Source organism: Panthera tigris, chromosome E2 (genome assembly GCF_018350195.1).
Source record: "Panthera tigris isolate Pti1 chromosome E2, P.tigris_Pti1_mat1.1, whole genome shotgun sequence".
NCBI classification, from domain to species: domain Eukaryota; kingdom Metazoa; phylum Chordata; class Mammalia; order Carnivora; family Felidae; genus Panthera; species Panthera tigris.
The window spans coordinates 47,190,546-47,204,704 of NC_056674.1; the positions used below are offsets into that span (position 1 = coordinate 47,190,546).

At 36.1% G+C, this 14,159-nt stretch overlaps 1 protein-coding gene across 2 annotated transcripts in view; it reads left to right on the forward strand.

Annotated features, from left to right (window-relative positions):
* AP1G1 (adaptor related protein complex 1 subunit gamma 1) overlaps positions 1 to 14,159 on the forward strand; it is a 76,748-nt gene that overhangs the window by 6,471 nt on the left and 56,118 nt on the right. The window lies entirely within an intron of this gene.

A 14,159-nucleotide genomic window follows, 5' to 3' on the forward strand; every position in this document is an offset into this window, starting at 1 on the left:
AGGGAGATCATATTTTATATCACTCTGTAACAAGCTTTTCTTAATACATCCTGGTCAGTAAATATAATTTGATCTTGTTTTTTTAAATGTCCCTATTATGTCTCATAGTATGAATGTGTACCATACATAACTTATTTGGCTATTTTCTTATGGATATTTAAGTTGTTTCTAGATTTTGTTAATACAAACAGTGATACAATAAAATCCTTGTACATGTCACCTTATTTATTGCCACTTTTAGTTCTACAGACTAGAGTCTCCGAGGTAGGATTTCTGGGTTAAAGGAAATATACTTTAAATGTTTTTATTGCCAGATTATTTTCTAAGTAGGTTGTCGTAAGTTCTACCTCCACTAGCCGTGGGCTTTCTATGTCATCACATCATTAGATGTAAATAGTTTTTACTGGTCTGCCAGATGATGACTACTCTCTCTGTTTGTCTTAATTTTAATTTTCCTGGCCATAATTCGAGCTAGCCTCTGCTTTTTTGTTTTTTTGTTTTTTTTGTTTTTTTTTCTATCTGGATTTCCTTTATTTAGAATTTTCATGTCGGGTTCCTTTTTCGCTTTTCTGTGCATTTTCTTGGTTTACTTTTGTTTTTCCTCATCTTCTAGGAACACCTTATGGTATATTCTTTGTTGTATAATACATGTATTTATTCATCTGGAATTAACGTTTATATGAAGCAGGGAGTCTTATATGGTTTTCCTTTATATAGAGAGACAACTACATGAGGACTAAATAAACCATCCTTTCCCCAATGAATTAAATGCTATCTTATAAGTTTCCATGTATGTTTGCTCCACTTTTGGTTCTTTTTTTCTCTTTTCTTTTTATTTTACTTTTTTGAGTATAATATATTTGTAAAAAGTTACACTGTTAAGAAAAGCTCCTCTTTAGGGGTGCTTGAGTGGCTCAGTCGGTTGAGCGTCCAACTTCGGCTCAGGTCATGATCTCACGGTCTGTGAGTTTGAGCCCCATGTCAGGCTCTGTGCTGACAGCTCAGAGCCTGGAGCCTCCTTCGGATTCTGTGTCTCCCTCTCTCTCTGCCTCTTCCCTGCTCATGCTCTGTCTCTCTGACAAAAATAAATACACATTAAAAAAAATTAAAAAAACAAAAGCCCCTCTCTGGGATTCCTGGGTGATTCAGTCAGTTAAGCATCTGACTCTTGGTGTCGGCTCAAGTCATGATCTCACAGTTGGTGAGTTTGAGCCCTGTGTCGGGCTCTGTGCTGACAGTGTGGATCCTGCTTGGGATTCTCTCTCTCTCTACTCCTCCTCTGCTTGCGTGCCTGTGTTCACTTTTTCTTTTTCAAAATAAATAAATAAACTTTTTTTTAAAGAAAAGCATTTATCACTGTACTTTTTTATTTTCTTGATTATTCTTGAACATTTATTCTTATCTATTGATTAAAAATAATTCTTTGGGTTCACAAAACCTCAAAAAATCTACTGTTCAGAATCACATTATTCATATATTAATTTTGAGAGGCCTGACATTTTTAATTATGATAATTTTTCCTTGTGACTTTCCATTTGTTTAGATCCTGTTTCAGTTTTAGGTCCTTCAGTAAAGGTTTCATAGATTTAATAGTCTTCTTCATGTAGTTCTTATGCCTTTCTTGCTAAATTTTTTCCTAGATATTTTATAGTTTTTGACACTATCGTCAATGGGACTTTCCCCCTCTATTTCTAACTAATGTCAGCAACATTGGTTAAAAATGGACCTTTAATTTCCTGTGGACCAGATCCCTATCCCCCCCTTTCTTGGTATCCAGAATGAACAGAACTTTGAATTTATGAAGAATATGCTAGGGAAGCTTTGTTATCTTAGCGTGAAATCATTTTCTAGTAATTTTCTAGTAAACTTTCTAATGTCATCCTGCAGAAAAGACCTTTAGATAAATGTGACTTTGTCTTTTCAGGATGAATGTTATCTTGTTATTTTGAAAGTTTACAGTTTTGCTTTACTAATCCCTTATGATTTTTAGTACTTTGATTTTTCAAAGCACAATTGATTGCTCAAGTAATATATGTTCATTTAAAATACAGCAGAAAATGTACAGAAGTTAAAAAGGCATGTATATTTCTACATGGCACAGAAAATCTACCTTCCTTAACATACATTATATCCTTTGGGGCATATCTTTTATTATTATTATTATTATTATTATTTTTTAAGTTTATTTATGTTGAGAGAGAGCGCGTGCATGTGAGCAAGGGAAGGGACAGAGAGAGAGAATCCCAAGTAGGCTCAGCACTGTCACCATGGAACCCAACATGGGGCTCAATCCCACAAAGATTGTGACCTGAGCCATAGTCAGAGGCTTAACTGTGACTGAGCCACCCAGATGCCCTGGGGCATATCTTTTAAAAAAAACAAGATTTTTGTTCTGAGAATTTTGTGACAATTTTTGATAAGTGTGGGCTCCTTGGGACACTTTTGCTAATAGTAGGTTGAGAGAGTAAAATTTTGCTTTTTATTTTATCAGTGTCAAATTAGATACTGATTGTGTTTATTGTTTATTTGGCCTTTATTTTCATGCATCTTAATGCAATTGAATTGTTCATTAGGCATATTTGCATTTATATACATCTGTTTTTAAATTCTCATTTTCAGTGAATTTTGGTTATGGATAATTAAAGGGGATGGCTGTAATTATTGTGGCGTTTTAGGGAGAATAGAACTTAAGACTTAGAGGAATGCCACCTGGCTGCCTAGACAGGGTGTGGTGGTATCTTGATGTGGTCACACATTTCACAGCATTCCTTTAGCCTGGAAGATCGAGAAAGTCCATTTTAGTATTTCGTCTAGGGATGATTTAGCCTAATCAAACTCAGTGATGTGTGAATTAGAATAACAATATTGGGGGCGCCTGGGTGGCTCCGTCGGTTAAGCGTCCGTCCGACTTCGGCTCAGGTCATGATCTCACAGTTCGTGAGTTCGAGCCCCACGTCGGGCTCTGTGCTGACAGCTCAGAGCCTGGAGCCTGCTTCACATTCTGTGTCTCCCTGTTTCTCTGCCCCTTCCCTGCTCATGCTCTGTCTCAAAAATAAATAAACATTAAAAAAAATTTTTTAAAAAGAATAACAATGTTGTAATTCACAAGGGGCTGTGCTTTCTTCTGGATTTTGTGTCTACTTTCCAGGGCACCCTTGAAGGAATTTGGGAGACAAGATACTTGAAAAGATTAAGAATCACAAAGTTGCATTATGAGCCTGAAGCCAGAGTGTATAAAGTTGAATGGTCTTGAACATTTCATCATTCTAGGCCATGGTGAAACCTGATGAAAGAACTATCCCTGTCCCACAATGGTGTTTACATCTGTAGTGACCAAAATACTTACTCCCAGATTTAATCTCCCTTATTCAAACAGTGATGTACTAACACTTCTCTTCCCTTTTCTTCACACTGTAGAACATTTCCCTTCTATGAGCACATTTCTTCATACTTTGGAAATAGACTTGCACTGCCTCCCCTTCCCTGTCGCCTAATACGCAAAAGAAAGAAAACCACAAAAACACAAAGATGGTGAAAAGAACCTAGTTAAGTCAGATGAATGACAGCTGGTATCTGTAAGATATATCGGAAAGTAAAAGCGTGATCAAAGATTAATACTGTTGATCAATTTGGTGAAAGCTTTCTTACTACTTTGGTCATAGTGTTTTGCAAGTTGTAAATGCATTAAAGCAATTCAGATATTCATATGCAATAAAAATCTGAAATAGGGCTTCTGTGTGGAGCATATAAAAATATAAAAATATAGGCCATATGGAGAATGCAGGACAGAAAGCACAGTAACTTCTTTTGGAGGGTTTTGCCTTGTATTAACTTAAGTCCCTGGAGTGTTCTTAGCCATACTTAAGAACTCAGAAAGCGGATGTTACAGGGTAATCACTGGCAAAGTTAATTGAAATCTAATTTCTTGTATCTTATTGTTTAGCAAGAAAGACTTCAAGTACAGTTTTTGTGTTGGATAGAAAAGGAGGTAATTTTAATATTGAACAATTGCTTTTAATTTAAGATTTCTTTTTAGGTTAGAGCTCACATAGGTTCAGGTTTAGGGAAAGAAGGACAATGTAGCAGCAGTAACCCCAGCTTTTTGGTTATATATTCTTAACTGTTGGCTGGTGGTGATTCAGAGTTCACAGCTAGGTAGTGGGAGTTCAGAAACAGTGGGAGTTCAGCTTAGTTAACTCAGCTGGGTAGAATAGAGGACTGGGTTGAGTCCTGGTCCCTATCCCATTGCTGTTGGTAAGTAGCTGGTGCACATTCTTTACTTTGTGTGCTTTGGAAAGGACAAATGCATTTTCTTTATCTAAGATGCTTCTAGCATTTAGAATTTAGTTAAATGCAGTATTTATCAAGTTCCTACTCTTAGGTAATGGGAATACAAGGATAAATAATATCAACAAGATCTGGTCTTTAGGAGCTTATATTTGACTGGGAAAAATAGGCGTTTCAAAGAAAAAAAGGTAATCATGGCCTGGAGTTGGTATTGCAGTAGGATGAAAATCTTTATCAACTAAAGAGGTTTGTGGAGATTTTGGAAAATAACCATTTTCTCCATTTTGGTATAAATTTTAGGAGAATTGGAACATATGCAGTCATTGTTTTATCTTTTCTGTTTCTTTCCTATAGTAAGCATTCATAATTTTGGTTGCTCTTTGGGTATATAAAGTAATTAATTTAAGCTCCAAAACCTCACTTTGTTTACATTATGGGTAGAAACTTAAAAAATGAATTTCACACTTACTTTTTGTTATTTTTCAACATTATGTATTAAAAAACCATTAATGAAATACATTTATCTACAATCTGTTTATCTTAACAAGTCAGACTTTTAATTTTTCTGTGTCCTTTTTCCATCCTTGTCCTAATGAGTATTTGAGAACAAAAGGGACATCTTATTTTTATAAAATGTACAAGCCATGCAAATGTCAAACATATGGACACTTAGGCATTGAATAAAACCATTGAAATACTAAATGTAAATAATATAAAAGGAGAAATGGATATAAACACAATTATAGTGGTAGACTTTGACATATCTTTCTCAGCTTTTTAAGGGTCAAGTAGTTAAATTAATAGGAGCACATAGTATCTGAACTCTATATTTTAGAAATTGTTACTCCTCAGGTACAGTTTTATTATTTTATTCACTCAATTGTCATCTTAGTCTTAAAACACAACTTTATAGGACGCCTGGGTGGCTCATTCAGTTGAGTGACTCTTGGTTTTGGCTCAGGTCATGATCTCTTGGTTGGTGAACTTGAGCCCTGTTTTGGGCTTTGCGCTGGTAGTGCAAAGCCCGCTTGGGATTCGGTGTTTCTCTCTCTCTCTCTGCCCCTCCCCTGCTCATGCACTCTCTCAAAAATAAATAAACTTAAAAAAAAAAAAAAAACCTTTATATTTCCTACAACCACTCTAAGAAAAAGAAAAAAAAAATGACTTTATTGAGGTATACACAATATTTAAAGTCTATAATGGGATTATAAATGTATTATGGATTGGATTATGAATTATATGTAATGTATATAAAAGTCCTAATGCACATATTTACAGTATAGAATTAGATGTTAGGATACAATTTTATATCCAGGTTTTTCCACCTCTGCATTAAATGTTAAATGTTATGTTATTGAACCATTTATTGATAAATCAGGGTCTTGTAAAATAATTATGGTACTCTTTGTAATTTAATACTTTTAAGACTTTAGGGGAGAGTTTAATCCTTTTTGCTAGTACACTAAATAGGCTCAGATTACTGTGCTGTGTGTGTGTGTGTGTGTGTGTGTGTGTGTGTGTATTTAAGATAAGTATTTTAGGGGCGCCTCTGTGGCTCAGTCAGTTAAGCATCTAACGTTGGCTTGGTTCATGATCTCATGGTTCGTGAGTTCAAGCCCCACGTCTGGCTCTGTGCTGACAGCCTGGAGCTTGGTTTGAATTCTGTGTCTCCTTCTCTCTCTGCCCCTCCCCCACTCGTACTCTGCGTGTCTCTTTCTCTCTCTCTCAAAAATAAATAAACATTAAAAAAATAAACTATGTTAAGGTAAGTATTTTAATTTTGGATTTGTAAAAAATTATAAATTAAGGTAATTACTATGGAACTCAAAGGCAGAGATTTACCAGCGATTTGATCTGTTTCTATTCATTTATTTATTTTTAATGTTTATTTATTTTTGAGAGAGAGAGTGAGACAGAGCGTGAGCGGGGGAGGGCCAGAGAGAGGGAGACACAGAATCCGAAACAGTCTCTAGGCTCTGAGCTGTCAGCCCAGAGCCCGACGTGGGGCTTGAACCACTAACTGTGAGAACATGACCTGAGCCTAAGTCGGACGCCTAACCGACTGAGCCACCCGGGCACTCCTGATCTGTTTCTTTTTGATTAATCACTTAAAATTTTTTACAGGGTAAGAATCTGATGTAGGGGCGCCTGGTTGGCTCAGCTGGTTAAGTGTCTGACTTCCCCTCATGTTCTGATCTCAGGGTTCATGAGTTTGAGCCCTGTGTCTGGCTCTGCACTGACAGTGCTGGAACCTGCTTGGAATGCTCGCTCTTGGCCCCCCCACCCCTTGCTGTCACTGTCTCTCAAAATAAATGAATAAGCTTAAAAAAAAAAAAAAACTTTAAAAAATCCATTATGTAAAGGGCACAAACTTTTTAGAATTGTGGAAAGAGTACAAGCAGATCTGTCTTGAAATTTTCAGTTGCACAATACAGTATTGTTAACTGTAGGCACAATGTTATATAGCAAATCTGTAGAATTTATTAATCTTGTTACTATGCTGTTTGGATACTTGTTTCTGCTCTATATAGGTTTTATTTTTTTGCTTTGCTGCTGCTGCTGTTTCTTACCTTACTGTAAGATGACATTTTGTTGACTGTCCGTCTTCTTCCCTAAAACAGCTTCTGTCCCCTGGTCTCCAGCCTCCTCTGTTTCCCTTTCAGTTTTCTAATTTGTAAATCAGAACCTACAAATAGAGTAAAGTGGATGTTTTCGTATGTTGATGTGATGCTGTCTATATTGCTGCATGACGTTATAAAAATAGGTTTCAGATTCTCAGCTATGTTTAGCTAAGTCATCACTATAATCATATTCATACTTTATTTTTAAAAAAAGGATAATTTGTTATTGTTAGCAATAATAGATGCTTAAGTTACTGTATTTTAAGGAATCTTGTGGTTTTCGAGTATTTTGAAAGGCAAGTAAAAACTCTTAAAATAAGGAAATCCTCAACCTTGTAATAAGAGCAAGTAGGTTGTGTTTTCCAGGTTATATATTCTACAACATTCGCTACATGGATTAGATATATTTGAATTTAGTTTTTAATATGAAACATTTCAGACATAAAATATATGAAGAAGAATAATAAGTACTCAATTATCCACTACCTAGTCTCAGAAATAAAGCATCACCAGTATAGCTGAAGCCTTCTGTGTGTTACTCTGTTCCTCATCATATTCCCCTCCCTCCCAGATGTACCACAGTGTTGATCTTTATGCATGTTTCACATGTTCATTTTATCCATATTCTTACTCTCTTACTGCATTTTTGTATCTCTAAAGAATAGGTTCTTTTACACATTTTAAACCTTTATGAATATTAGTACTGTGTTATTTTGCAACTTATTTTTGCTCAAAATTAATTTATTATGGATAGTTTATGTAGGCAACCATTATGGCCAACATTTATTTATTGGATACAATGTGTGTGGCACTGCGCAAGAAGTTTACATGTATTCTCTTTGAATTCTTGTAGCAATCCTTGGAGGTAGGTACTCTTCCTGTCTTACAGATGAGGAAATTGAAGCTCTGGGATGTTGTCATTTGCTCACGGACACATAGCTGATAAGTGGTAGACCTGAGATTCAAATTCAGGTAATTTTACTCCAGGGTCATCATTTTTATTTTATTTTTTTAACGTTTTATTTATTTTTGAGACAGGGAGAGACAGCATGAACAGGGGAGGGTCAGAGAGAGGGAGACACAGAATCTGAAACAGGCTCCAGGCTCTGAGCTGTCAGCACAGGGCCCAATGCGGGGCTCAAACTCACGGACCGTGAGATCATGACCTGAGCTGAAGTCGGCCGCTTAACCGACTGAGCCACCCAGGCGCCCCAGGGTCATCATTTTTAACAGTGCTTAGGGTCATTGGATAAGGGTAAGGCTGCACAGTCTTTATCTCAGTTTCTGAAATTAAAAACAAACAAAAATGCCCAGGAGTTCTTCATAATTCTTTTGGTCTTAAAATCTGATTTGACCAGACATGACACTGTAGTAGTTTATTTTTCTCATTTGGTGTGAATATTCATGTTATTTCAGAAATATTGTTTGGTAATGAAACTGTTGCTCCAGTCATGGTAGGTGAGTTTTGACATAAAAGATATGCACTGTATTACTTTTCTAAAATTCAGAAAATTCTAAGTTTTGCTCTTAATAGCTTTGGAAAACAAATTGTGGGTTGGTACTGTGCTACAGATCTCTTTCTACATGGGATTTAGGAGTTGTTGAGCTGATGCAGAAAGCACTTAATTTTGGAAAAGAAAAAATTTCTAAGTATATTGAGTTAGTTTGGCTGTGAAACAGTTTAGCTTACCCTAAATACAATTTTCTGTTCTGTCATTGGTCAGTAGTTTTTGCTGTTATTTTATATGGCTGGAATTGTAAAAATCTGTTTTCCTCACTAGACTTTTGAGTTCTTAAGGGTAGAGATTACAACATTGGCAGTCGTCAGCACCTTTTGCAATGCCTGACATAAAGAAGGCTCAGCAAATATTTGTTGAATGAGTGATTGGCACTTTTTGGTATAACATGTTTCCCTGTTACTTAGGTCATCTATGGGATAGTATGACTAATTGAATTGGATAATGCATGCATGACGGTAACTTCTAATTCCGTAGTTTTTATTCTCCTTTCCCCCTTTGAAATAGATATAAATGATGCTTATGTCGATATCATTTATGGTACTATTTACTCTGTAGTCTAATGGGCCCTGAACTGTTAAACTTTTTTTTTTTTCATTTTTTTTGATTAAAGACTTTGCAGTTTTCTGAATTCAAGATGCTCAAACTTAATGTCCAATTTTAAAAACTGCGTTTAAGTGCTATGTTTTGAGAGTTCCTTTTTATAGTCTGGTTACAAGTCCTTGTCAGATATGTGATTTGCAGATATCTCACTCTGTAACTTGTCTTTTCATTTTCTTAACAGTGTTTTTCATAGTGCAAAAGTTTATAATTTTTATGAAATCCAGTTTTAACATTTTTCTCTTACGGGTGTGCCTTTGATGTAATGTCCAAGAACTCTTTGCCTAACCCCAGTCAAGAAGGTTTTCTCCATCATCTTCTAATGGTTTTATATCTAGGTCTATGCTTCATTTTGAGTTAATCTTTGTATAAGCTGTGAGATTTAGGTAGAGGTTCAGTTTTTTGGCATATGGATGTCCAGTTGTGATATTCATTGAATTGTTCATAGTATCACCTAATTATCCTTTTAGTGTTTGTGATAATAGTCCCTTTCGTTACTGATACTAGTGATTTGTGTTCTTTCTCTTTATCATCTAGCCAGAGGTTTATCAATTTTATTGGTCTTCTCAAAGAACTGGCTTTTGATTTCATTGACTTGACCTTTTCCTGTTTTTTTCCTTCTGTTTTTTAATTTCATTGATTTCTATTTGTCAGTATTTGCTTTTTCCTGCTTGGATTTATATTTCTCTTTTTCTAGTTTCTTAAATAGAACCTTAGATTGAGATGTTTCTTCTGTTCTTACACAAACATTTAATGCTGTACATTTCCCATTAAGCACTACTTTAGTTGTACTACAGATTTTAATAAATGGGTTTATGTTTTTGTTCAGTTCCATATATTTGCTAAATTCCCTTGATATTTCCTCTTCACCCATGGATTATTTGGGAGTGTGTTGTTTAATTTCCAGGGCCATCGCAAGTTTTCCCGTTAGCTTTCTGTTACTGATTTCTAGTTTTAATTCTGTTATGGCCAGAGACTATACTTTATTTTATATGATTTCCATTAATTTAATTTATTAACTTTTTATTAAAAAAAAATTTTTTTTTTAACGTTTATTTATTTTTGAGACAGAGAGAGACAGAGCATGAACAGGGGAGGGTCAGAGAGAGAGGGAGACACAGAATCGGAAGCAGGCTCCAGGCTCTGAGCTGTCAGCACAGAGCCCGATGCGGGGCTCGAACCCACGGACCGTGAGATCATGACCTGAGCTGACGTCGGATGCTTAACCGACTGAGCCACCCAGGCACCCCTATTAACTTTTTAAAAAAATGACTAGGACATGGCCCATTTTGTGTATGTTCTGTATGCAATTGAGAAGAATGTAATTCTGTTGTTGGTTGAGGTGTTCCATAAATGTTGGTTAGATCCAGTCAATTGAAGATGGCATTCAGGTCTTTTATATCTGTGCTGATACTCCGTAGTTTTATCATTTACTTAGGTGGCATGTTTAAGTCTCTGTAGTTGGGGGGTTTGTTTATTTTTCCTTTGATAACTGTCAGTTTTTGCCTCATGTATTTTTTAAACTATATTGTTACATACATTTGCAGTTAGGATTGTTGTATTTTCTTGGTGAATTCAGTCTTTTATCTTGCAGTGGGAGAATAGAGAGTGACTTACTCCATGCTCTTAGGATCACAGCTCCTCTGGTCAGAGAGAATTCCCCTTCCCTAATTTTTATATGGCTGCCTATTACTGCCATTGCTGTTATGGCACAGCCACTGCCATTGCAGTGTTGCCTAGAGGCAGTGGTGGAGGGAAGGAAAATATAGAAAGCCAAAAGAGAGAATTTCTCCCATTGTCCTTCTTTTCCTGCTTCCTGGATCAGAGAGAGAGGGTTTTTCTTAGAGCTCCTTGTCTGTACTCCCTGAGCACTTTTGGGTTTGGGGCTGTCATTGGGTCCAGGCTGGGCAGTACTGGAGGAAGAATGATAACCTCTTGCCATTTTGATGGAACTTCAGATTCTCCTCTTTCTGGAATCTGCTTGCTGTCATTTACTTTTTAGCATCCTTGGGTAGCTGTGGCATGCATTTTATCCAGGATTTATAGTTATGGTCAGAGGGAGAGACAGGAGCCTCCATGGAGTATGTTTATTCCATCTTCCCTGGAACTGGAATTTTTTGTTTAGTTTCTAACTTAGAATGTATTCTGAAATATACTAAACTCTTTATTATGTAAATTTTGTTTTTCATTCATGCCTACTAAGACATTTTTTTTTCTTTTTTTTAAGTCTATTTATTTTTGAGAGAGACAGAGTCAGCGTGAGCAGTGGAGGGGCAGAGAGAGAGAGAGGGAGGAAGAATCCCAAGAGGGCTCCATGCTGTCAGCACAGAGCCCGACACAGGGCTTGAACCCACAAAATCGTGAGATCATGACCTGAGACGAAGTTGGACACTCAACCAACTGAGTCACCCAGGCACCCCTTACTCTTAAATTTTTTATCCTAAAGTCATTTGTATTTGTAGTCATTGTGAAAGTAGTTCTTCAAGTAGATCTCTAGTTTAGCTACGAAGATTTTAAAAAATTATTTATAAAAAATTTTAAGGATTTAAATGCTTTGTTTTTGGAAGCTTTTTATTTTTAAAAAGCTTCTGATGGGGTGTTTGAGTGGCTCAGTCGGTTAAGAGTCCAACTTCAGCTCAGGTCATGATCTTGCAGTTGGTGGGTTTGGGCCCTGCGTCAGGCTTGATGCTGACTGCTCAGGGCCTGGAGCCTGCTTTGGATTCTGTGTCTCCCTCTCTCTCTACCCCTTGCCTGCTCACGCTGTCTGTCTTTTTGTCTCGCTCAAAAAGGAATATTAAAAACAAATAAAAAAATTAAAAAGCTTTTGATTATGAAAATTTTCTAATATATATGAAAATAGAGAATAATACAGTATAATTTAACATGCTCATATCCCTTCAGAGTGATCAACATTTTGCCCATTTTGTTTCTTTTTTTCCTTCCTTAATACTTTTTTCCTCTAGAGTATTTTGAAACATCCTAGCAGTCATAAAATTTTATCTGTAAAGATAATGTTCATTTTTGAAATATTAAGAAGAACTCTAGCCCTGGAGTTCTAAGACATGGTTTGTGTGCTGGCTCTGACACTTACACCTTTGTAATCTTAAGCAAGTTGCATAATTGATTTGAAACGAACTTTCTTCATAGGCAAAGCAGGTATAATGATTTCTGCCCTTCAAAAGGGTCTGGAACAGGGATACCTAGGTGACTTAGTTAAGTGTCCCACTCTTGATCTCAGGGTGGTGAGTGCAAGTCCCACATTGGGCCCAAAAATGGTCTGGAACAAGTGAAATAATGAAGATAGTGAGTATAAGAATGTTCAAACACTAGGCCCTCAGTATTTCTATTAAAAAATAACAGAATAACAGTATACACGTAGTTTTATATAGTTTAGTACACGTGATCTTAAGAGGGCTAATGGAGGAACACAACCAATACCTAGAGAACTTGGTAAATTCCTAATGTACTATCCCTACCTTGAGGAGTGATGCTGTAGTGAACAAAAAGCCTCCTGGTTTGTGCGATTAGAACATTGAGAATTAATGGTTTAAGGGTTCTACAGCTTGTATGTACTGAAGATGATGGTAATGGTATCTAATTTTATCATTTTTTTTAACTTACTGAGGTACAAGATACCAATAAAATGCACTTGTTTTCTTTTTAATGTTTATCTTTTTATTTTTTGAGAGATACAGAATGTGCGTGTGCCCAGGGGAGGAGCTAAGAGAGAGGTAGAGAGAGAATCCCAAGCAGGCTCTGTGCTGTCAGTGCAGAGCCCAGTGTGGGTCTTGATCTCACGAAATGTAAGATCATGACCTGAGCCTAAATCAAGAGTCAGATGCTTAATCGACTGAGCAACCCAGGCGCGTGTAAAATGCACTTGTTTTAAGTGTGCATTTCCGTGAATTTTGAGAGAGATCAATGCAACCATCATAAACATTTCTATCACATCTGAAGGTTTCCTTGCATCCTAGTTGATCACCATCCCTACCCTCAACCCCAGGCAGTCATTGATCTCTTTAGCATCACTATAGATTAGCCTGGTCTTTCCTAGAGTTTCATATAAGTAAAATCATAAAGTATGTATTTTCTTGTTTCTTTTTTTTTTTTTTTTGCTCATCATAATGTTTTTGAGATTCTTCCATGTTGTGTTGGTTCTGTTTCATTCCGGGAAGTATTCGTTTATTATTATTCACCTATTTATGGATGTTTGAGTTGTTTCCAGTTTTTAGTAATTATAAATGAAGATTCTATAAAGATTTGTGTACAAATCTTGGTGAGAACATGTTTTCATTGCTTTTGGGTAAATACCGAGTGGATTTCCTGAATCCTATGCTAAGTATATGTTTAATTTTACAAAAAATTGCCAAACTATTTTCCAAAGTAGTCGAACCATTTTGTATTCCCATGAGTGGCTTGTGAGAGTTCATTTGTTTTATATCCTTGCCAGCAATTGGTATGGCCAGTCTTTTAAATTTTAGCCATTCTAATACTGTAGGGTGGTATCTCTCTCTCTCTCTCTCTCTCTCTCTCTCTCTCTCTCTCTCTCTCTTTCTCTCTCTCTTTTTTTTTTTTTTTTTTTTTGTTAATTTTTGTGAGGGACAGAGAGCGAGCACAAGCAGGGGAAGGACAGAGAGAGAGGTGGGAAGGTAGGGAGACAAAGGTTCCCAAAGATTTCCTCCTATGTTTTCTTATGGAAGATTTTTAGTTTTGGCTTTAATGTTTAGGTCTATGACCCATTTTGAGTTAATTTTTGTATATTATGTGAGGTTAGGGTTCAAGGTTAATTGGTTCTTTATATAGATATGTAGTTGTGCCAGCACCATTTGTTGAAGGAATACCCTTTCTCCTATTGAATAACCTTGGCCTCTCTGTTGAAAATCAGTTAAGCTTATTTGTGTAGGTCTATTTCTAAACTTTCTATTTTGCATCATGATCCTGAGTCTGCCCTTAAATTCAGTTCCACATTGTCCTGATTACTGTAGCTTTGTAGTATTTCTTGAAATTAGGTGGTGCAGATTCTCCAACTTTGTTCTTTTTTCCCCTTAATTTTGGCTATTATAGGTTTATCATTATTATTTAAAAATTTTTCGTGAGAATATGATTCTAATAGTCTTATCCTCTGAGATTGGTT